This window comes from Mustelus asterias, unplaced genomic scaffold (genome assembly GCF_964213995.1).
Source record: "Mustelus asterias unplaced genomic scaffold, sMusAst1.hap1.1 HAP1_SCAFFOLD_3255, whole genome shotgun sequence".
In the NCBI taxonomy this organism is placed as follows: domain Eukaryota; kingdom Metazoa; phylum Chordata; class Chondrichthyes; order Carcharhiniformes; family Triakidae; genus Mustelus; species Mustelus asterias.
Window position 1 is genome coordinate 11,482 of NW_027593200.1, and position 25,285 is coordinate 36,766.

At 53.3% G+C, this 25,285-nt stretch overlaps 1 long non-coding RNA gene across 2 annotated transcripts; it reads right to left on the bottom strand.

Moving 5' to 3' along the window:
* LOC144490415 (uncharacterized) lies at positions 1-24,858 on the bottom strand. Of its 2 annotated transcripts, none has more exons than XR_013497250.1 (4): positions 24,724-24,858; positions 20,644-20,743; positions 774-1,994; positions 1-702 (listed from the first exon to the last, which is right to left on the bottom strand). It is a non-coding gene; the product is annotated as an uncharacterized LOC144490415 (long non-coding RNA). The 2 variants fall into 2 exon arrangements; XR_013497249.1 differs by having other exon boundaries at positions 1-688; positions 750-1,994.
* Between the last annotated feature and the right edge of the window lie 427 nt (positions 24,859-25,285).

Genomic DNA, 25,285 nt, shown 5'->3' on the forward strand with positions numbered 1-25,285 from the left:
AACTGAATATGCATAGTTTATTTAAATATTTCATGCAAAATATTTACCAGTAAACTGAAAAAACAAAGTTTTAAAAAATATGTAAAATAAAATTTATGCCTCAAGAAATGGGAGAAAGTGCGTAGTTAGTTTTATTGATGGTTCTGTATATAGCTGGGAGGTGAAGGTCTGATTCCTGTGCAATGAGCAACAGTCTCGCACAAGAACGGAAAGCACCATTAACACTAACAGCTGGTAGTGACAGTCAGCCAACAGGCCTCATTCCAAATACACAGATTGAGGAATGTTTCTACAATCCTAAAGAGGTGACTGATTACACAATATGGCAGTACCGAGCAACCATAGGGGTTTGATTCTTCCAATGGCATGAATATATTGATGCAACAAATTGGCAGTTGCTAAACACCAAAAGCATCATTGTGGCCTAGAACAAAGAACATAGCACAGGAACAGGCCCTTCGGCCCTCCAAGCCCGCGCCGCTCCCTGGTCCAAACTAGACCATTCTTTTGTATCCCTCCATTCCCACTCCGTCCATGTGGCTAAATGATTCCTGATGGCCTGATGATTCCTGGCTGATGTACTCACGATCTGGAGATGCCGGCGTTGGACTGGGGTAAACACAGTAAGAAGTTTAACAACACCAGGTTAAAGTCCAACAGGTTTATTTGGTAGCAAAAGCCACACAAGCTTTTGGAGCTCACCTGAAGAAGGGGCTAAGAGCTCCGAAAGCTTGTGTGGCTTTTGCTACCAAATAAACCTGTTGGACTTTAACCTGGTGTTGTTAAACTTCTTACTGATGTACTCACCACAGATTTCAGCAAAATCCCTTTGACGTGGTAACCCAATGTGCTCAAATAATCACCAAAATGTTAGACATAAAGAAATTACTTAATGCAAAGTGATTATGAGTGCTGTCCAAATCTAAGGGACATAAAAGTAACTTATAGGGGAACTTAGATCAAAGAGGCCAGAATTTTAGTGTTATTGGATTAAGGTCGTGGAAGCCAGATGGGTAGTGTTTGGGAATAAGATAGAGGATAGAGTAGTGTTTGGGAAATAAGATCAAGGAGTCCAAAGGGGTAGTGTTTGAGAATAAGATCAAAGAAGCCAGAGGGGTAGTGTTTGGGGAATAAGATTGAGATAGATAGATCTTGGTGTTATCAGGCCAGGGTAATTTCCCCTCAGTTTGTTACATTCTGTTTACACAATCTAAGAGAAAATTGTGTCATTGAACTTGATGTGGTACAGTGAAGAGGTCACAATTCCAATTACAGGTGCCAGCTGTTTTTCAACATCTTCCTGACCCCAACAGGATGTGTCAACCCCGAATTCAGAGGGTGTACCGAAACTACACATGGACTGGATAGACACCTGTAAGTGGAAGCATTTCAGTAATGGCAACGATACTTACTGCAACATCCCTATGCTTTAACATGTTGATGTCTGACTTGTGTTGACAAGCAACATCCAAGCTCCAGGCAGCAAGGTCCTTAACAGTGAAACATTTGACAAGGCACATTTCCTATGCTCCTTCTGAATGCAAAGTGGAGTGGGGACCAGTCTGTGCAGATCAGGACTAAAACTACTGAATACTTACACAATGCAACAAAGCCGGTCTGGTAAGCTAAGGGCTTGGTTGTCTGACATTGAAGCACCATCGATTGTATAGTGGCTGATCCTAGTTGTGCAACATCTGGTTTATTGCATTTTCCTTTGGTTCAATATTTTTTTGGAGGCTACAAGTCACTTCGCATTGCTCCATTTAGAGGTAACTTGAGGGAGGAACGTTAGTTTCTTTTCTCCATACTGGTATGGTCATTAATCTTGCTGATCAATTCTCTCCTTCAAGCTGATTGCAGGTTACCTTCCCGCAGTTTGATTGAAATGGCATGCTGATCGGGGAACAATCCAGGACCTCATTTAGACAATGACAGAGACCAGCATCATGACTCCGATCCCGCTGAACAGCAGCAACACCTGATACACAGAGTTCCTGAAATGAAATCAGAATCAAAAATGCAGGTACTGCAAATGAGATCAGTGAAGAGTACAAATGCAGTGTGCGCAATTTCTTAGCTGTCAGAAAGCCACTTCTTTTCCCAGGAGAAGCAACAGTAGTATTATCGCTAGACTATTTAACTCAGCTAATGTTCTGGGGACCTGGGTTTGAATCCTGCCAAGGCAGATGGTGGAATTTTAATTCAATAAAAAATATCTGGATTTAAGAATCTACTGATGGCATGAAACCATTGTCAACTGTCAGAAAAACCCATCTGGTTCACTAATGTCCTTTAGGGAAGGAAATTTGCTGTTCTTACTTGATCTGGCCTACACGTCACTCCAGAGCCACAGCAACTAGGGATGGGCAATAAATGCTGGCCAGCCAGTGATACCCATGTCCCATGAATGAATAAAATTTTTTTTTTACTGCTTTGGTAGTTGATGCACAAAAATCTGTATCCATAACAAGGTTAGTTGGTCTCAGGACAGAGGCTTGCTTTATTTGAACTCAGAAGATGACTTCTATGCAACACATGCACCACACAGCAAAAGCACTAAGTGAGTAGATTCTCCGAGTTAATTCTGCAGGGATTGGGGAAAAGCTTGATGATCAAATAAATCTTTGGATGTCCATTTCCAAGATGAGATACTCTAGTTGTAAATGTCTTTAATCAGAGTACTCTCCACACATTCACAAACAAGTAGGTGACTGGGACATACCAAATATTATTTTAAGGTTTCTACAAATTCTGAATCCTTATGGGAGAGATGTAATAATGTAACTACATTCACCAACTGCAGAAATACAAGCATTCATTACACTTAGCTCTATAAACATTTAGATAGAAAGCAAATCTTTTCCAACATTCTTCAAAAAAACTTATGCCTTGGATGATAAATCAGAACCAAATACAGTAAATACAGGTAGAAAATGTAAAGCGTAAAACTCCATCGACACTGTCTCATCAAACATAGCACAGGGTTAGATACAGAGCAAAGCTCCCTCTGCACTGTCCATTTCAAATACTTTCCCAGGTCAAGTACAGCACAAGGTCTGATAGAGTAAAACTCCCTCTACACTATCCACATTAAATATTCCCAGGACAGGGAAAACATGAGTTAGGTGTAACAAGAAAAACAAACCTACAATCGACATAGCACAGTTCATGATCTCAGGATGTCCCAAATGCTTGAGTTAATTAAGTTTCTTTGCAATGTAGTCACTACTGTGGAAAAACATGGCAACCAAATTGGCCTGAGTCAAGACCCTCAGTGTGAAACAGACAATATACTCAGTGATGTTGGCTGTGGAATAATTGTAGGCCAGGACACATGGGGAACATTAATTAACCTCAATACAAAAGTTCTGAACATTCTAGAAATCTGAAATATAAAAAAATGGGGTGAATACTCAGCGGGTCTGGCAACATTAGTGGACAGAGAAAGAGAATCAACATTTCAGGTCAATGATTTTTTTGTTAGAACAATTCGGACAAAAGAACCTCAAACAATAAATCTGTTTCTCCTCAGATTCTGACAGAACTGTTGAATATTTCCACCATTTTCTGCTTTTATAACTCAAGCCCAGCCACTTAAGATGCGATCTTATTGCATTAGATTGATATTGTTCCATTTCTCAGCTCAAGCCAAATTAGGGGAAGTTTTATGTTGTGGATTTAATGCTGCCTGGAACTAGGTTGAGACCATAACATTGGCACAAACCTTTCACTTGAAACAGAAAGTATCAGACAGATTCCTACAGTCAATGCTTTACACAGAGAACCGTACAGAAATATGAAAGGATTTTGGAGAGGCAGAAAGATAAATGTTGCTATTTATGTTTAACGGAGTGTATCCCGTTCTACATGAAGTCTGACCAGAAGAATGCGAAGACATCTTATCTGTTTACTGGGGTCACAAGCAGGAGTAGGCCACCAGCACATTCAAGCCTGCCCTGCCATTCAATATGATCATGGTTGATCAATGCTGGCCTCAACTCCTTTTCTGTGCCATTTCCCCATAACCTTCTCTATTCCTCGATGTGTCAAATACTTAATCACCTCCGCTTTAAATACTTCTAGTGATCCAGCCTCCACTACCCTTTGGAGCAAAGAATTGCAGAGATTCATCATCCACTGAGAGAAGAAATTTCTACACACCCCAGTTTTAAATGACTGGTCCGATGTAGCTATGTTCCTTTGTTCGAAACTCCCACTAGTAAAAACATCTCACCACCTACCCTGCCAATCCCCCTCAGGATTTTATATATGTTTGAATAAGATCACCCCTCACTCTTCAAAACTCCAAGGAGTCAGACCCAGACTATTTAGTCTCTTTTGAACAACCCTCTCATCCCAGGAATTAGCCTGGTGAATCTTCTTTGGACTGCCTCCAATGTTATTATATCTTTTTTAGGCAAAGGTACACAATATTCCAGGTGAGGCCTCACCAACACACTGTACAATTGCAACAAATCCTCCTTATTTTTAAACTCCAACCCCTTTACAATAAAGGCCAAAATGCCATTTGCTTTCTTAACTACTTGTTGGACCTGCTTGCTAGCTTTTTGTGATTCATGCACTAGAATACCTAGATGCCTCTGCACCTCACTCACCTACAATCTATCTCCATTTAGACAATAATCTGCCTTTTGATTCTGCCTACCAAAGTGCATGACCTCACACTTCCCAACATTAAACTCCATTTGCCAGGTTGACAGCATAAAAGCAAAAGAAAAAACATACAAAGTGGTGAGGATTAGTGGGAAGCCAGTGGATTGGGAAGCTTTTAAAAGTGAGCAGAGGATAACTAAAAAAGCAATAAGGGGGGAGAAGATGAAATACAAGTGTAAGCTAGCTAGTAATATAAAAGAAGATAGGAAGTTATTTTCAATATATAAAAAGAGAGGCAAAAATAGACATCAGACCACTGGAAAACGAGACTGGAGAAGTAATAATAGAAAACAAAGAAATGACAGAAGAACTGAATTGTTATTTTGCATCAGTCTTCACAGTGAAAGACACCAGTGGGATGCCAGAGCTCCTGGAGAATCAGGGGGCACAGGTGAGTATAGTGGCCATCACTAAGGAGAAGGTTCTGGGGAAACTGAAAGGTGGATAAATCACCTGGACCGGATGGACTACACCCCAGGGTTCTAAAAAAGATAGCTGAGGAAATTGTGGAGGCATTGCTGGTGATCTTTCAGGAATCACTGGAGGCAGGGAGGGTCCCAGAGGACTGGAAAGTAGCTAATGTAACACCGCTGTTTAAGAAGGTAGGGAGGCAGCATATGAGAAATTATAGGCTGGTTAGCCTGACTTCGGTCATTGGCAAGATTTTAAAGTCCACTATTAAAGATGAGATCGCGGAGTACTTGGAAGTGCATGATAAAATAGGACTGAGCCAGCATGGCTTCATCAAGGGGAGATCATGTCTGACAATTATATTCGAGTTCCTTGAGGAGGTAACAAGGAAGTTAGATAAAGGGGAACCATTTGACGTGATTTATTTAGATTTCTAGAAGGGCTTTGACAAGGTGCCACATAGGAGACTGTTAAATAAGTTAAAAGCCCCTGGTGTTAAGGGTAAGATCCTGGCATGGATAGAGGATTGGCTGACTGGTAGAAGGCAGCGAGTGGGGATAAAGGGGTCTTTTTCAGGATGGCAGCAGGTGACTAGTGATGTGCCTCAGGGATCGGTGCTGGGACCACAACTTTTCACAATATACATTTAACGATTGGGAAGAAGGAACTGAAGGCACTGTTGCTAAGTTTGCAGATAATATAAAGATATGTAAAGGGCAGGTAGTATTGAGGGAGCAGGGGGTTGCAGGACTTGGACAGGCTAGGAGAGTGGGCAAAGTGGCAGATGGAATACAATGTGGAAAAATGTGAGGTTATGCACTTTGGAAGGATGAATGGAGGCATAGACTATTTTCTAAATGGGAAAATGCTTAGGAAATCAGAAGCACAAAGGGACTTGGGAGTCACTGTTCAAGATTCTCTTAAGGTTAACATGCAGATTCAGTTGGCAGTTAAGAAGGCAAATGCAATGTTAGCATTCATGTATAGAGGGCTAAATTACAAGAGCAGGGATGTACTTCTGAGGCTGTATAAGGCTCTGGTCAGACCCCATTTGGGCTATTGAGAGCAGTTTTGGGCCCCCTATCTAAGGAAGGATGTGCTGGCCTTGGAAAGGGTCCAGAGGAGGTTCACAAGAATGATCCCTGGAATGAAGAGCTTGCTGTATGAGGAATGGTTGAGGACTCTGGGTGTGTACTCATTGGAGTTTAGAAGGATGAGGGAGGATCTTATTGAAACTTACAGGATATTGCGAGGCCTGGATAGAATGGACGTGGAGAGGATGTTTCCACGAGTAGGAAAAACTAGAACCAGAGGGCACAACCTCAGACTAAAGGGACGATCCTTTAAAACAGAGATGAGGAGGAATTTCTTCAGCCAGAGAGTGGTGAATCTGTGGAACTCTGCCGCAGAAGGCTGTGGAGGCCCAGTCATCGAGTGTCTTTGAGACAGAGATAGATAGGTTCTTGATTAATAAGGGGATCAGGGGTTATGGGGAAAAGGCAGGAGAATGGGAACGAGAAAAAGTATCAGCCATGATTGAATGGTGGCGCAGACTCAATGGGCCGAGTGGCCTAATTCTGCTCCTATGTCTTATGGTTTTCGCCCAGTCTAATCTATCTATATCCCATTGCAGAATCACAATATCCTCATTACCACCTGCCCTTCCATCTATCTTCATATCAGCAGCAAATTTGGAAGCTTCACATTCTGTTCCTTCACCAGGTCATTAATGTGAATAGTGAACAATTGTGGACCAAGAACTGATCCCTGCAGTACTCCACTAGTTACATCTTTCCACTCTGAAAAGGACCCATTTATTCCTAATCTTGTTTTTTTATGTTACAGCCAATTTTCAATCCATGCAAACATACTTTATCCAATTTCATGGGCTTTTATTTTATGCACTAACCTCTTATATGGCACCTTGTCAAATGCCTTTTGGAAATCTAAATACACTACATCTACAGGTTCCCCTTCACGTATTCTCCCTGTTACACCCTCAAAGAATTTGAGCAAATTTGTCAAACATTATTTACCTTTCTTAAAACCACGTTGACTAGGTTTGATTATATTCAGCTTTCCTAAATGATTAGCTATTTCCTCTTTGATTAATAACTCCAGTGTCTTGCCAATAATAGATTTTAAAATAACTGGCCTAGAGTTCCCTGTCTTCTGCCTTTCTCCCTTTTTGAACAAGAGCTACTGTCACATCGGCTGTTTTCCAATCTTCTGGTACCCTCTGGAATTTACCAAGTTACGAAAAATTTCAACCAATGGGTGCACTATCTCCACTATCTCTGCAGCCATTTCCATTAAAGCCCTAGCATGCAGTTCATTGGGTCCTGACGACTTGACGCCTTTAGCCCCTTGAGTTTTTCTAATACTCTATCCTTTGTGAATGAGATTTTTGCAAGTTCTACCATGCTATTTGAAATCAGCCCATCTGAAAGCTTAGGAATATTTGCAATGTCTACCACAGTGAAGATTAATGCAAAAATGTTACTTAGCATATCCACCATTTCTTTGTTTGCTGTTATCAATTTACCTGCCTCATTCATTAGAGGTCCCACATTTACCTTAGCCAGCTACTTCCTATTTATATATCCATAGAAACTCTTACTGTTTGTTTTTGTGCTGCATGCAAGTTTTCTCTTAAAATTCATTTTCATCCTCGAGTTGTTTAGTATTTTGCTGCTGGATCCTAAAAACTTCCCACTCAACCATTACTATCAAGCTAGGGGATCAACCCTGGTTCAAAGGAGAGTGCAGGAGGGCATGCCAGGAGCAGCACCAGACATACCTAAAAATGAGATGAAGCTACCAAGCAGGACTACTTGCATGCCAAACGGCAAAAACAGCAAGTGATAGACAGAGCTAAGCGAACCCACAATGAACGGATCAGATCTAAGCTCTGCAGTCCTTCCATATCCATTCGAGAATGGTGGTGGACAATGAAACAACTCACTGGAGGAGGAGACTCCACAAGTATCCCCATCCTCAATGATGGAGGAGTCCAGCACAGCTGTGCAAAAGATAATGTTGAAGTATTCGCAGCAATCTTCAGCCAGAAATGCCGAGTGGATGATCCATCTTGGCCTCCTCCAGTGGGCCCCAGCATCTCAGATGCCAGTCTCCAGCCAATTCAATTCACTTCACGTGACATCAAGAAATGGTTGGAGGCATTAGATATTGCAAAGGCAGTGAGCCCTGATAACATTCTAGCAACGATACTGAAGACTTGTGCTCCGGAACTTGCTGCACCCTTAGCCAAGCTCTTCCAGCACAGTTACAACACTGGCATCTATCCAACAATGTGGAAAATTGTCCAGGTATGTCCTGTACACGAAAAGCAGGACAAATCCAACCCAGCCAATTACCACCTAATCAGTCTACTCTCGATCATCAGTAAAGTGATAGAAGGGATCATCGACAGTCCTATCAAAGGACCTGCTCAGCAATAACTTTCTCAGTGATACCCAGTTTGGGTTTCGCCAGGGTCACTCAGCTCCTGACCTCATTACAGCCTTGGTTCCAACATGGACAAAAGAGGTGAATTTCCGAAGTGAGGCAAGGGTGACAGTCCTTGACATCAAGGCCGTACTCAACCAAGTATGGCATCAAGGAATCTGAGCAAAACTGGAACAAATGGGTAACATGGAGGCAAACACTCCACTGGTTGGAGTCATATTTGGTACGTAGGAAAATGGTTGTGGCTGTGGAGGGTCAGTCATCTCAGCTCCAGGGCATCTCTGCAGGAGTCCCTCAGGGTAGCGTCCTAGGCCCAACAATCTTCAGCTGTTTCATCAATGACCTTCCCTCCGTCATAAGGTCAGAAGTGGGGATGTTCGCCGATGATTGCACAATGTTCAGTACCATTCGCAACTCCTCAGATACTGAAGTAGTCCATGTTCAAATGCAACAAAATCTGAACAATATCCAGACTTGGGCTGACAAGTGGCAAGTAACATTTACACCACACAAATGCCAGGCAATGACCATCACCAATAAGAGACAGTAACCACTATTCCTTGACATTGTGGTGTTACCATCACTGAATCCCCCTCAGCCAACATCCTTGGGGTTACCATTGACTCACAACATAAACACAGTGGCTACAAGAGCAGGTCAGGGGCTAGGAATTCTGCGGCAAGTAACTCACCTCCTGACTCCCCAAAGCCTGTCCACCATCTACAAGGCACAAGTCAGGAGTGTGATGGAATACTCCCCACTTGCCTGGATGGGTGCAGCTCCAAAATCATTCAAGAAACTTGACACCATCCAGGACAAAGCAGCCAGCTTGATTGGCACCACATCTACAAACGTTCACTCCCTCCACCACCGACGCTCAGTGTGTAGCAGCAGTGTGTACTATTTAAGTACATTTAAGGGCGGCATGGTAGCACAGTGTGCTGCTTCACAGCTCCAGGGACCTGGGTTCGATTCCCGGCTTGGGTCACTGTCTGTGGGGAGTTTGCACATTCTCCTCGTGTCTGCGTGGGTTTTCTCCGGGTGCTCCGGTTTCCTCTCACAGTCCAAAGATGTGCGGGTTAGGTTGATTGGCCATGCTAAAATTGCCCCTTAATGTCCTGAGATGCACAAGTTAGAGGAATTAGTGGGGTAAATATGTAGGGATATGGGGGTAGGGCCTGGGTGGGATTGTGGTCGGTGCAGACTCGAAGGGCCGAATGGCCTCTTTCTGTGCTGTCGGGTTTCTATGATTAAAAGATGCACTGCAGCAATTCACTGAAGATCCTTCGACAGTATCGTCCAAACCCACGACCACTTCCATCTAGAAGGACAAGGGCAGCAGATACATGGGAACAGCATCACCTGCAAGCTCCCCTACAAGCCACTTACCGTCCTGACTTGGAAATATATCGCCATTCCTTCGCAGTCGTTAGATCAAAATCCTGGAATTCCCTCCCGAACGGCATTGTGGGACAACTCTCAGCACATGAACTGCAGCCATTCAAGAAGGCAGCTCACCGCCACCTTCTCAAGGACAACTAGGGATGGGCAATAAATGCTGGCCAACCACCGACGCCCATGTCCCACGAATGAATAATATGCCCTGTGGTCTCCACTATCCCTTGCCACTTTGTATATCCTGCTTTTCAATTTAACATTAATATAACGTTAACCATGGATTTTGCCTCTTTCTCATGGAATCCCTTTATGATTGGGATAAACTCCAGCTGAACATTATGGGCCAGCTGTTTGAATATTTGCCAATGCTCATCGACTGACCTGTATTTTAGCTTGTTTACTCAGTTCACCTTAGACAACTCCTCCCTCATAATTGTCCTTATTTAAATTGAAGACACTGATATGGACTTGAAGTATTCACCCTCAAACTGTATCTGGAATTCAATCGTATTGTGGTCACTTCCTCCGAGGGGATCCTTAACCACAAAGGAGGAAGGAAAGAAAAATTACAGCACAGGAACAGGCCTTTCAGCCCTCCAAGCCTGCACTGACCATGCTGCCCGACTGAACTAAAACCCCCTATCCTTCCGGGGACCATATCCCTCCATTCCCATCCTATTCATGTATTTGTCAAGATGCCCCTTAAAAGTCACGATCGCATTTGCTTCCACTACCTCCCCCGGCAGCGAGTTCCAGGCACCCAACACCCTCTGTGTAAAAACCTATCCTTGTACATCTCCTTTAAACCTTGCCCCTCGCACCTTAAACCTATGCCCTCTAGTAATTGATTCTTCCACCCTGGGAAAAAGCTTCTGACTATCCACTCTGTCCATGCCTCTCATAATCTTGTAGACTTCTATCAGGTTGCCCCTCAACCTCCATCGTTCCAGTGAGAACAAACCAAGTCTCTCCAACCTCTCTTCATAACTAATGCCCTCCATACCAGGCAACATCCTGGTAAATCTTTTCTGTACCCTCTCCAAAGCCTCCACATCCTTCTGGAAGTGTGGCGACCAGAATTGAACATCATATTCCAAGTGTAGCCTAACTAAGGTTCTATAAAGCTGCAACATGACTTGCCAATTTTTAAACTCAATGCCTCGGCCAATGAAGGCAAGCATGCCGTATGTCTTCTTGGCTACCTTCTCCACCTGCGTTGCCATTTTTAGTGACCTGTGTACCTGTACACCCAGATCCCTCTGCCTATCAATACTCCCAAGGGTTCTGGCATTTATTGTATATTTCCTATCTGTATCAGACCTTCCGCAATGCATTACCTCACATTTGTCTAGATTAAACTCCATCTGCCATCTCTCCGCCCAAGTCTCCAACTGATCTATATCCTGCTGTATCCTCTGATGGTCCTCATTGTTATCCGCAAATCCACCAACCTTTGTGTCGTCCGCAAACTTACTAATCAAACAAGTTACATTTTTCTCCAAATCATTTGTACATGTTACAAACAGCAAAGGTCCCAGCATTGATTCCTGAGGAGCGCCACTTGTCACAGCCCTCCATTCAGAAATGTACCCTCTGTCTTCTATGACCATGATGTGGAGATGCCGGCGTTGGACTGGGGTAAACACAGTAAGAAGTCTCACAACACCAGGTTAAAGTCCAACAGGTTTATTTGGTAGCAAATACCATAAGCTTTCGCAGCACTGCTCCTTCGTCAGATGGAGTGAAAATGTGCTGTCAAACAGTGCACAGACACAGAAATCAAGTTACAGAATACTAATTAGAATGCAAATCTCTACAGCCAGCCAGGTCTTAAAGGTACAGACAATGTGGGTGGAGGGAGCATTCAACACAGGTTAAAGAGATGTGTATTGTCTCCAGACAGAACAGCTAGTGAGATTCTGCAAGACCAGGGGGCAAGCTGTGGGGGTTACTGATAATGTGACATAAATCCAACATCCCGGTTCAGGCCGTCCTCATGTGTGCGGAACTTGGCTATCAGTTTCTGCTCAGCGACTCTGCGCTGTCATGTGTCGTGAAGGCCGCCTTGGAGAACGCTTACCTGAAGATCCAAGGCTGAATGCCCGTGACTGCTGAAGTGCTCCCCACACCCCCACTTCTTGCCTTCAAACAACCACGCAACCTCAAACAGACCATTGTCCGCAGCAAACTACCCAGCCTTCAGGAGAACAGTGACCACGACACCACACAACCCTGCCACAGCAACCTCTGCAAGACGTGCCGGATCATCGACACGGATGCCATCATCTCACGTGAGAACACCATCTACCAGGTACACAGTACCTACTCTTGCAACTCGGCCAACGTTGTCTACCTGATACGCTGCAGGAAAGTATATCCCGAGGCATGGTACATTGGGGAAACCATGCAGACGCTACGACAACGGATGAATGAACACCGCTCGACAATCACCAGGCAAGACTGTTCTCTTCCTGTGGGGGAGCACTTCAGCAGTCATGGGCATTCAGCCTTGGACCTTCAGGTAAACGTTCTCCAAGGCGGCCTTCACGACACACGACAGCGCAGAGTCGCTGAGCAGAAACTGATAGCCAAGTTCCGCACACATGAGGACGGCCTAAACTGGGATGTTAGATTTATGTCACATTATCAGTAACCCCCACAGCTTGCCCCCTGGTCTTGCAGAATCTCACTAGCTGTTCTGTCTGGAGACAATACACATCTCTTTAACCTGTGTTGAATGCTCCCTCCACCCACATTGTCTGTACCTTTAAGACCTGGCTGGCTGTAGAGATTTGCATTCTAATCAGTATTCTGTAACTTGATTTGTGTCTGTGCCCTGTTTGAGAGCACATTTCCACTCCATCTGACAAAGGAGCAGCACTCTGAAAGCTAATGGCATTTGCTACCAAATAAACCTGTTGGACTTTAACCTGGTGTTGTGAGACTTCTTTCTATGACCATGCCAGTTCTGAATCCGCCTTGCCAGCTCACCTCTGATCCCATGCGACTTCACCTTCTGCTCCAGTCTGCCATGAGGGACCTTGTCAAAGGTAACGGTCTTCAAACAACATTATTCATCCCTTGGTACCAGGCAATGGCTGGATGGCTCCTCTACGTATACTTTAGGTCATGTTCCCATATCTAGCTGTTGAGTTCAGTATTTGCTGGGCCTGTCAATGGTGGTGGTAGGGGTTACCATTACAAGCAGGCTGGTACAAATCTACTGAAGTACAACAAATGTGGGACACAGGGGGCCCGATTTTACCATCACGTTATGCCTGTTTTCGGGCGCGAAAACTTGGTAAAGTTGGGCGTGAAGCGAGTAGCACGATCTGCACGTGCATCCACGCCGTTTCCCCCTTTACCAAGGCCTGAATATGGCTGCAATCAGGAATGCGCCCGAAACAGGCGCAACAGTCATTTAAATGCATTTGCATGCATTTAAATTGACTTAATTGGCTGTACGCCCAACTTTACCAGCACTTCCCCGTTTACCACCGTGTTCACCAATCTGGAATTGCCGCGAAGCAGACATGCTCCATATAAGTCTGATTCAGGCGCTCCATCAGTGAGGGTGAGTGAGGAGATAAGTGCCTAGCGTCCGACGGGTCTCTGCAGCTTACACGGGTCCTTTTGTTGTGGTCATTTTCTTTCTCGGGTCCTAGAGGGCTCTGAGAGTGTATTGGGGGGGAGGTGGGGGGGGAGGGAGGGGTTGGGGGCTGTTGCTCAGCAGGGTGCCCGATGTTCAATGTGCAGCACTGACCTTGGGTCTTGTGGATGCTGCTGGTTTCTGCCAGCTGAAGGATATGCACAAAGCCCTTGCAAATTGCACTGCTGCAGTCTCTGAACTTTTCAAGGAGCTGTGATTCTGGAGAACATGTGGGTGGGGGAATGGGGAGTCTGTGATTCTGGAGAACATGTGGCTGGGGGACTGGGGGGGGGTCGATGATTTTGGGGAGCATGTGGCTGGGGGAATGGGGAGTCTGTGATTCTGGGGAACATGTGGCTGGGGGAATGGGGAGTCTGTGATTCTGGGGAACATGTGGCTGGGGGAATGGGGAGTCTGTGATTCTGGGGAACATGTGGCTGGGGGAATGGGGAGTCTGTGATTCTGGGGAACATGTGGCTGGGGGAATGGGGAGTCTGTGATTCTGGGGAACATGTGGCTGGGGGAATGGGGAGTCTGTGATTCTGGGGAACATGTGGCTGGGGGAATGGGGAGTCTGTGATTCTGGGGAACATGTGGCTGGGGGAATGGGGAGTCTGTGATTCTGGGGAACATGTGGCTGGGGGAATGGGGAGTCTGTGATTCTGGGGAACATGTGGCTGGGGGAATGGGGGGGTCGGTGATTTTGGGGAGCATGTGGCTGGGGGAATGGGGAGTCTGTGATTCTGGGAAACATGTGGCTGGGGGAATGGGCAGTACGGACAGTGACTGTTGATGTGCTAGGGGCAAGCAACGTTCCTTAATCTCTACATGTGTTCCTCTCCATATCCAACCCCCCCACCTTTAGGGTGACGAGATGGCTTTTGTGATGCAACCGATTGGTCTTGCTGTTCTTTTGGTTGCTGCTGAAGCGGAGGAGGAACAGGAGAAAGAATTACGGGCACAGGCGGCCCAGGCCTTACCACTTGCAGGAGTAGAGGGAGACAACCACCAGAGGCAGGAGATGGTACAGGACCTGACATCTCAGGGCTGGGGGAGGGGGGCACCCACTCTCGATGGCTGTCAAATTGACAGCTGCTCTGAACTTGTATGCAACTGGCTTCTTCCAGACCCCCAGCAGAGATGTGGCATTTCCCAGTCAACTGTGCACACCTGTGTCAAGCAGGTCATGGAAGCCCTGTATGTCCGGGCTGGGGCAGTACATAAAATTTAACCTGGAGCGGGCCCATCAGGAAGCCCGGGCTGCAGGGTTTGCAGCCATTGCGGGGATGCCTAATGTACAGGGGGTCATCGACTGCATCCATGTTGCCCTCGAGGTCTCCTTGCAGAATCCACGAAGATTCATCAACAGAAAGGGGTTCCATTCCCTAAATGTCCAACTGGTGTGTGACCACAATAGGAACATTATGCACGTCTGCGCGAGACACCCAGGCAGCGTGCATGATAGCTTCATTCTCAGGAGCTCTGACATCCCAGAGGCATTTGAGGAGGAGCCTCAGACTGCGGGGGTGGCTTGTGGGTGATATGGGGTTACCTGCTTCGTACATGGCTGATGACGCCTATGCAGAGGCCCACTATAATGAGGCCCATGTAGCCACCTGCTCGATAGTGCATTAGGTCCTCAAAATGAGACTCCAGTGTCTGGACCGCTCTGGCGGAGCCCCACAATATAGCCCCCTGATCTCTTCCCGCATTGTGGTGGTGAGTGGTGCCTTGCACAACCTGGCACAGCAGAGAGGTGACCTTTGGAGGAGGAGCACGTGGAGGCCGACCAACTATGCGTCGCTGGGAGGTGGGGGGGGAGACTGCCCAGCAGGAGGAGGAAGAGGAGGAGAAGGAGGAGGAGGAGGAAGAAAAAGAGCACGCTGCCAAGGTACTCCACCCAGGCACTGGAGGGCTGGCAGCTCGAATGAGGCATGCGAGGGCGGCTAGGGAAGCCCTGATCACCAGGCACTTCAGTCACTGGGGGCTTGTGTCTGTGGGTTCGATCCCACCCCCACCATCCCCCCCCTCCCAAAGTTCTTCCATCTCCAGCAACATTGTCACACCAGAGTGGTGGGCCTGGGTACGCTGTGTTAGTGAGTTTCTTTGGCAGGCAGGAGGGTGGTGACAACTCGCCAAGCACCATGATGATGATGCCCTGGTGCAAACTAGTCTGACTCCTACCTGAGCACCGCATGCACACTGGCACCTGGGCTCACATCTGTGTAGTGGGTAAGGGATCTGAAACCCTCATGCAGGATCCTGGGACAGTGGAGTAGGGGAGGGGAGGGTTCTGGGGAACTAATGGCTTCATTTTCTCAGTGACACAGCAACTGACATCAGCATGAAGCATCTCTCCGGCGATCGTCAATGGAAGAGGATTCCTGTTCGAGAAATCTGAGACAAATTAGTCACAGGTGGGTGGTGAAAAAACATTTAATGATTGCAATAAAGATGTTTAAATAATAAGTTTTAACATAAAAACTTGTGAACAGAAAACGTTAAGGTGCTTAAAGATCTATCTAACTAGTGCAGCCCTTCACCCATGCCATCTTAGTGCAACTACAACTTCCTAACACTACGTCTCAGTGTCTCCCCAGAATGTACATCAGAGGTGGAGGGGGTCAGCTGTCTACCTCGCCCCGTTGCCAGTGATGCTCGTGGTGGGCATCCTCTGGAGGCCCTGGACCTTGAGGGCCTTGGCCGGTTTCCAGGTGTCTGGGATGTTTCCATGGCACCCTCTTCATCCACTGCCTCTGGTGTCAGGAAGTGGGGAGTCAGAAGATGTAGCCACAGTCACAATCTCATGGCTGGAAGGCCCTGGCATGGGCTCGAGCCCTTCCTCCTCCCTCGAGGTTCCTGTGGGCCCCTGGGTCACTCCATGGGACGGCGATGCTTCTGCAGTGAGCTCCAGAAGCTCTGGCGTCACCTTGCCCTGCCAGTCCTGGGGAACCACGTGCGTCCTATCCATGGCAGTCGAGCCCTCTGCGATGGCCACCATGATTTGGGGGCCACCTTTCAACAGCCGCAGCAAGTGCCCTCTGAGACTGGGCCATGCTCTGCAGCCCCTCAGCTATGACCCTCTGCAGCTGGGCCACGTTCTCAAGGGCTATTGCCGTAGCCCGCTGTGTCTCAGCGCTGTCCCGCTGGGTCTCCTGTAAGCTCTACAGCCCTTCAGCTATAGCCCTCTGTGAATGGGCCACATTCTTAAGGGCTGCAGCCATTGCCGGCTGTGTCTCAGCGCTGTCCCGCTGGGTCTCCTGCAAGCTCTCGAGCCTCTCAGCCATGGGCCACAGGATCTCGAGAAGCCTGTTCAGTCCCTCAGCTATGGCCTGCTGTGACTCGGCCGCCACCCTCCGGGATTCCACTGTGGCCTGCTGTGACTCAGCCATCGCTTGGAGTCTGCCACTCATGGTGAGGATCTCCTGTTCCAGGCTTTCCACCGCAAACGCCATCCTTGCAGTGTTGGCCTGGGAACCACGCAAGACAGGCAATAGCTGGTCTGTCTGAAAGCTTTGGGACTCCTTCCAACAGCCTCACAGCTGGACCAGTCAACCCCTCCTGCATTCCCTGGCTCTGTTGCTACATCTCCAGCAGCTGAGGGAGAAGTGATCTCAGAAGCCAGCATGTAGCCTGGGGCCAGCTGAGTCCTCACCTCCGGCAGGCCTCCACGTTCCAGAGGCTTCGGACGTTCCCTCCTCCACCCGATGTACATTATCAGATGTGTCGCGCTCACCAGAGATGCGATCTGGGATGGTGAACTGCAAGGTGGAAGCTAACACCAAAAGGGTGCCATCCTCAGAGGTCCCTTCACCCATATCCTCCGAGGACTCGTCCGAGCTGTCTGGAGCAGGATGGGTGGGTGCCGCAGTGGGGGCCACAATGCCAGAATGCCCCGGGGCATCCGGATCTGTTCCTGCAACGCAGGACACAAGGTTAAGTGCAAGGGAGGGAGAGGAATCCGGGATGTGATTCCTATTTCTCCATCGAACATAGAACAAGGCACAATGAAGATTACATCAAAGGAACAGGCACTTAGGCCCTCCAAGCCTGCAGTGACCAGACTGTCCAGCTGAATTGTATCTCTCTACCCTTCCGGGGACCATATGCCTCTATTCCCATCCCATTCATGTAGCTGTAAAGACGCCCCTTAAAGGTCACTCTCATATCTGCCTCCGCGACCTCCCCTGGCAGCAAGTTCCAGACACCCACCACCCTCTCTGTGCAAATAAACATGCCTCGTACATCTCCTTTAAACCTTGCCCCTCACACCCAAAACTCATGCCCCTGAGAAGTTGCCTCAAATTGCATGGAGGATTGACAGGTGCTCACTTCTTGACTGCAGCCCATGCTGTCACTGACAGCCCGCATCTCCCCTTCCCTGAACATCTCCAGCACCCGCCCTTCAAAGGAGGTGAGGATCTGGATGTCTGGCCCACCAACCCCTGTCTTCGCCTTCTCTCTCGTGTTGTGCTCAGTCTTCTCCAGTGGAGACAGAAGGAGCCAAGAAAGAAATGATGGCGTGACACCTGCAGGGTATCAGGTGGTGGCCCTTAGAAGGTAAGCGCAATGGTGCTCTTGGAGGGGATAGGGAGGTGGTGCTTGGGGGTCAGGGGCTGAAAGCATGCAGGGTGCTGGGAATAGGATGATCTGGGGGAGATTTGGGGGAAGATGCAAGATGGGGTTAAGCACTCACCCTTGCTGCCCGGATGAGGTCATTGATCTTCTTGCGGCACTGCTTCCTGGTTCGTGGGGCCAGTGCCATGGCACTGACCAAGGTGGCGACTGCCTCCCAGGCCACATTGCCATCAGCCCCCAATGGTCTGCGTCCTCCTGGGGGTGGGGGAGGGGGGGGGGGGGGGGGGGAGGGAGAGAGAAGGTGCCCCGCCTCGCCTCTGCCGCATCCAGCAGCCTCCCCAGGTCACCCTCAGAAAATCGGGGGGCTGGTCGTGTGGTCATTTTTTCCTGCACTGCCTGTCCGTCCTTGGGTTTTTCTTTCGAGCTGCCTTCGTTAGGGCAGATCAGCTGCGGGCAGTTTGGCAGAGCATTCCAGCAAGTTCCATGCAGTTTGCTTGTTAGCACTGAGGGAAGGCAAGTGAGCACTTGCAGGTGTGCTGATCAGGAGGGGGGGGGGGTCTATCAGTGCCTTTATGACTGGGGACAGGGGAAAGAGAGCGAGGTGTCACATAGCCATCGGAGTCAGGAGGAGATGGGAACCTTGTGCAGGAGGATCTGGGGTGGGGAGGGGAAGGGGGCAGTTCACTCTGCCTGAGATCAGAGGGGGTGGAAGGGAGAGGGCGGATCATTTTGCCTGAGATCGGTGGTTGTGGGGGGGGGGGGGCAATCACTCTGGGTGGCGGAGGGGGTGGAAGGGATAAGGGGGTCAGTAATGTTGGAGGGTGGGGCATTGTCTGTGGGGGCCAGGGGGAGGCATTATCCAGCCTGGGAGGGATGTGACAGGGGAGCAGCATTCTCTCATTTTTTTGTGCATGTGCAGTTGGAGGCTCCGATCGGAGCTGCAGGGTTTCAGGCGTGTTAAGCCCTGCCCACAGGACTTGCTGATTTTTTTTAGGCAGAGTGCGTATGGGGGCGCCTCAGAATGGGTCTAAAAGTCGGGTCTGAAACACTCGCAGTTTCAAGTCCGCCCAGCATTCAGAATGAAAATGGTATAGTAGGGCCCAAGGTGTTCAGCCACTGCCCGAAACTGGGGAAACACCAGATCATGTAGGATTTGTTCTTGGATACTCAGTCACATGGTCAATTCACTGCACAGCAACCAAGCCACTGGCCATGAAGTACATCAACCCCAACCTACATTCCCACTGGTTTCCTCCATCCACCCCAAACTAAACTCAATCTGCTTTAACTCTGCCCTCTATTGCACCTAGTCTAAAAAATGCAGTTATGCCACGTGGCTGGGATAGATCAACACTCACCTCCACGTAAACACTATTGAGTCAAAATGTGTAACCGCTTTGTGATATTAAAATATGAATGGAAGTCTACAATATACATATTAACATCCATGTTTCTATGGACACTATAACACGATGTTGAACTTCAGGATTATATCTTCTAGTTCCTCAACCTGAAATCTCTATGCTCCAGGCAATTCAACTTCATGCTCCCCAAATTGCCACAAGCTTTGTCCAACCACAACAGACTGAAATCTAAGATTCTGCATTCATCAATAGTCACGACAGTACGTAATATGGACATAATTGTGCCCTTCAGCAGAACTTGTGGGCCGAAGGGCCTGTTTGTGCTGTAGTTTTTCTATGCAATTGCAGCAGATGTCTGCAGGCTGTTTTGACTTACTAATTGTAAATAACTATGGGAGCAATTAGCTTAGACACAGTTTACATAAGCAGATATGGTACGGTATTACAAATGATCCACCCTCTCCCTTCCACCCCCTCTGATCTCAGGCAGAGTGAACTGCCCCCTTCCCCTCCCCACCCCCACCCCAGACCCTCCTGCACATGTCGAGTCATTCAGTGCAGAAGGAGGCCATTCAGCTCATCAAGTCTACATCAACTCTCTGGCAGAGTATCTGACCAGACCAACTCCCCCACCCTATCTCCATAATCACATCTTTATCATGGTGAATTCATCTAACCTGTACATCTTGGAACACGAAGCGGCAATTTTGCATGACCAATTCATCTAACCTGCATATCTTTGGACTATGGAAGGAAACCAGAGAACCCAGAGCAAACCCATGCAGCCACGGAGAATGTGCAAACTCTACACAGTCACCAAAGACCGGAACTGAACCTGGGTCCCTGGTGCTGAGATGCAGCAGTGCGAACCACTGTGCCGCCCTGTAATCAAGAGACTCCTTGATTTTGTTCCCCAAACACGACCCATCTGGCCTCTCTGATGCACTGCAAAAAAATGAGGCACCACAGTTAACTTCAGGATGTGAAGGTCGTCCAATTTGCCTCCCTGATGAGTGGGGCGGTCTGGGTTTTATATCATCTATCCTCCATCATTTCCTGAAAGAATGAAGACACTGTATGAAACCTCAAATGGTTACTTACCACACATCCTTTTCTTGCAGGAGATCAGGTACCACAGAAACCAGAGCAATATACAGAAATCCTCCTGAAGTGAATGGGAGAATCCAAGCAACACTGTCCCCTGTAAAATTTAGCAGATCAATGCATTAGAAATATACACAACATGTATATCAACATGTCGAAGAATACAGAATGATCTACCAGTTACACATGGTGGGGGAGAATCAGAGAGGGAGTAGGTGAGAGTGGGTGGACGAGCGAGGGTGGGGAGAAGTGTCAGGGAGGGAGGAAGGGGGGAGCAGGCGCGGGGGGGGGGGGGGGGGAGCCGGCGGGGGCGGAGGGGAGGAGCAGGCGGGGGCGGAGCAGGCGGGGGTGGGGAGGGAGCAGGCGGGGGCGGAGGGGGGGGGGAGCAGGCGGGGGCGGAGGGGGGGGGGAGCAGGCGGGGGCGGAGGGGGGGGGAGCAGGCGGGGGCGGATGGGGGGGGGGAGCAGGCGGGGGCGGAGGGGGGGAGCAGGCGGGGGCGGAGGGGGGGGAGCAGGCGGGGGTGGAGGGGGGGAGCAGGCGGGGGGGAGCAGGCGGGGGCGGAGGGGGGGGAGGAGGCGGGGGCGGAGGGGGGGGAGGAGGCGGGGGCGGAGGGGGGGGAGCAGGCGGGGGCGGAGGGGGGGGAGCAGGCGGGGGCGGAGGGGGGGGAGCAGGCGGGGGCGGAGCAGGCGGGGGCGGAGGGGGGGGAGCAGGCGGGGGCGGAGGGGGGGAGCAGGCGGGGGCGGAGGGGGGGAGCAGGCGGGGGCGGAGGGGGGGGAGCAGGCGGGGGCGGAGGGGGGGGAGCAGGCGGGGGCGGAGGGGGGGGAGCAGGCGGGGGCGGAGGGGGGGAGCAGGCGGGGGCGGAGGGGGGGGAGCAGGCGGGGGCGGAGGGGGGGGAGCAGGCGGGGGCGGAGGGGGGGGAGCAGGCGGGGGCGGAGGGGGGGGAGCAGGCGGGGGCGGAGGGGGGGGAGCAGGCGGGGGCGGAGGGGGGGGAGCAGGCGGGGGCGGAGGGGGGGGAGCAGGCGGGGGCGGAGGGGGGGGAGCAGGCGGGGGCGGAGGGGGGGGAGCAGGCGGGGGCGGAGGGGGGGGAGCAGGCGGGGGCGGAGGGGGGGGAGCAGGCGGGGGCGGAGGGGGGGGAGCAGGCGGGGGCGGAGGGGGGGGAGCAGGCGGGGGCGGAGGGGGGGGAGCAGGCGGGGGCGGAGGGGGGGGAGCAGGCGGGGGCGGAGGGGGGGGAGCAGGCGGGGGCGGAGGGGGGGGAGCAGGCGGGGGCGGAGGGGGGGGAGCAGGCGGGGGCGGAGGGGGGGGAGCAGGCGGGGGCGGAGGGGGGGGAGCAGGCGGGGGCGGAGGGGGGGGAGCAGGCGGGGGCGGAGGGGGGGGAGCAGGCGGGGGCGGAGGGGGGGGAGCAGGCGGGGGCGGAGGGGGGGGAGCAGGCGGGGGCGGAGGGGGGGGAGCAGGCGGGGGCGGAGGGGGGGGAGCAGGCGGGGGCGGAGGGGGGGGAGCAGGCGGGGGCGGAGCAGGCGGGGGCGGAGGGGGGGGAGCAGGCGGGGGCGGAGGGGGGGGAGCAGGCGGGGGCGGAGGGGGGGGAGCAGGCGGGGGCGGAGGGGGGGGAGCAGGCGGGGGCGGAGGGGGGGGAGCAGGCGGGGGCGGAGGGGGGGGAGCAGGCGGGGGCGGAGGGGGGGGAGCAGGCGGGGGCGGAGGGGGGGGAGCAGGCGGGGGCGGAGGGGGGGGAGCAGGCGGGGGCGGAGGGGGGGGAGCAGGCGGGGGCGGAGGGGGGGGAGCAGGCGGGGGCGGAGGGGGGGGAGCAGGCGGGGGCGGAGGGGGGGGAGCAGGCGGGGGCGGAGGGGGGGGAGCAGGCGGGGGCGGAGGGGGGGGAGCAGGCGGGGGCGGAGGGGGGGGAGCAGGCGGGGGCGGAGGGGGGGGAGCAGGCGGGGGCGGAGGGGGGGGAGCAGGCGGGGGCGGAGGGGGGGGAGCAGGCGGGGGCGGAGGGGGGGGAGCAGGCGGGGGCGGAGGGGGGGGAGCAGGCGGGGGCGGAGGGGGGGGAGCAGGCGGGGGCGGAGGGGGGGGAGCAGGCGGGGGCGGAGGGGGGGGAGCAGGCGGGGGCGGAGGGGGGGGAGCAGGCGGGGGCGGAGCAGGCGGGGGCGGAGGGGGGGGAGCAGGTGGGGGCGGAGGGGGGGGAGCAGGCGGGGGCGGAGGGGGGGAGCAGGCGGGGGCGGAGGGGGGGAGCAGGCGGGGGCGGAGGGGGGGGAGCAGGCGGGGGCGGAGGGGGGGGAGCAGGCGGGGGCGGAGGGGGGGGAGCAGGCGGGGGCGGAGGGGGGAGGGGGGGGGAGCAGGCGGGGACGGAGGGGGGGGAGCAGGCGGGGGCGGAGGGGGGGTAGCAGGCGGGGGCGGAGGGGGGGGAGCAGGCGGGGGCGGAGGGGGGGGAGCAGGCGGGGGCGGAGGGGGGGAGCAGGCGGGGGCGGAGGGGGGGGAGCAGGCGGGGGCGGAGGGGGGGGAGCAGGCGGGGGCGGAGGGGGGGGAGCAGGCGGGGGCGGAGGGGGGGAGCAGGCGGGGGCGGAGGGGGGGGAGCAGGCGGGGGCGGAGGGGGGGGAGCAGGCGGGGGCGGAGGGGGGGGAGCAGGCGGGGGCGGAGGGGGGGAGCAGGCGGGGGCGGAGGGGGGGAGCAGGCGGGGGCGGAGGGGGGGAGCAGGCGGGGGCGGAGGGGGGGAGCAGGCGGGGGCGGAGGGGGGGAGCAGGCGGGGGCGGAGGGGGGGAGCAGGCGGGGGCGGAGGGGGGGAGCAGGCGGGGGCGGAGGGGGGGAGCAGGCGGGGGCGGAGGGGGGGAGCAGGCGGGGGCGGAGGGGGGGAGCAGGCGGGGGCGGAGGGGGGGAGCAGGCGGGGGCGGAGGGGGGGAGCAGGCGGGGGCGGAGGGGGGGAGCAGGCGGGGGCGGAGGGGGGGAGCAGGCGGGGGCGGAGGGGGGGAGCAGGCGGGGGCGGAGGGGGGGAGCAGGCGGGGGCGGAGGGGGGGAGCAGGCGGGGGCGGAGGGGGGGAGCAGGCGGGGGCGGAGGGGGGGAGCAGGCGGGGGCGGAGGGGGGGAGCAGGCGGGGGCGGAGGGGGGGAGCAGGCGGGGGCGGAGGGGGGGAGCAGGCGGGGGCGGAGGGGGGGAGCAGGCGGGGGCGGAGGGGGGGCGCAGGCGGGGGCGGAGGGGGGGAGCAGGCGGGGGCGGAGGGGGGGAGCAGGCGGGGGCGGAGGGGGGGAGCAGGCGGGGGCGGAGGGGGGGAGCAGGCGGGGGCGGAGGGGGGGAGCAGGCGGGGGCGGAGGGGGGGAGCAGGCGGGGGCGGAGGGGGGGAGCAGGCGGGGGCGGAGGGGGGGAGCAGGCGGGGGCGGAGGGGGGGAGCAGGCGGGGGCGGAGGGGGGGAGCAGGCGGGGGCGGAGGGGGGGAGCAGGCGGGGGCGGAGGGGGGGAGCAGGCGGGGGCGGAGGGGGGGAGCAGGCGGGGGCGGAGGGGGGGAGCAGGCGGGGGCGGAGGGGGGGAGCAGGCGGGGGCGGAGGGGGGGAGCAGGCGGGGGCGGAGGGGGGGAGCAGGCGGGGGCGGAGGGGGGGAGCAGGCGGGGGCGGAGGGGGGGAGCAGGCGGGGGCGGAGGGGGGGAGCAGGCGGGGGCGGAGGGGGGAGCAGGCGGGGGCGGAGGGGGGGAGCAGGCGGGGGCGGAGGGGGGGAGCAGGCGGGGGCGGAGCAGGCGGGGGCGGAGGGGGGGGAGCAGGCGGGGGCGGAGGGGGGGAGCAGGCGGGGGCGGAGGGGGGGAGCATGCGGGGGCGGAGGGGGGGAGCAGGCGGGGGCGGAGGGGGGGAGCAGGCGGGGGCGGAGGGGGGGGAGCAGGCGGGGGCGGAGGGGGGGGAGCAGGTGGGGGCGGAGGGGGGGGAGCAGGCGGGGGAGCAGGCGGGGGCGGGGGGGGGGGGGGGGTGCAGGCGGGGGCGGAGGGGGGAGTGCAGGGTTGGGCCTTGGAAGATCCCAAAGTGAGCAGTAAATGGAGAGAGAGCAGAGACTGAGTGCACATCTCCACAGCACTGCAACGTTCCTCATTGACATCAAGGAGATTGAACAGTACCTGCTCCTTCTGGAGACTGTGCACACATGGCAAAGCAAGCTCCCAGCACCCCTCCAAAGGCAGTAGTCAGCTGCAATTTTGCTGCACTCCATCGATCGAATCCTGCCCTCAGCAGTATGGCAAAGTCTCCAACCTAGGGTTAAGCAGTGAAACAGTCAGTCAGGCCAAGTTCAATCAGATTCATTTTTCTGCAGTGGGAATCCAAAATTCTGCATCTGGATCTTCAAGTTCATCTTTGGAGAAAACAATAAGGTAGAAGAAAGACATTAGACAGGAGGTTTCTATGGATCGAAAGCAATGCCCGTTTTCCAAACGTTTCCAGGTAAAGCAGGGATTTACATCTACTTCTTCCAGCTGCATTCGCTGCTCACAGCACAATCTCTCCTCTCCAATCACTTCTGTTACCAAATATTAACCATATTAAAGAAGCTTTTTTCCAATTTATAGCAATCAACTGTGCCTTTAAGAAATGTATTTGAGCCATGTTCTTGTGCAGCATCTGTTGCAGCAGTTTTTTATGCACTCGGAGCCAGTGTCTCCCGGCATGCTGTATTGTTGTTGC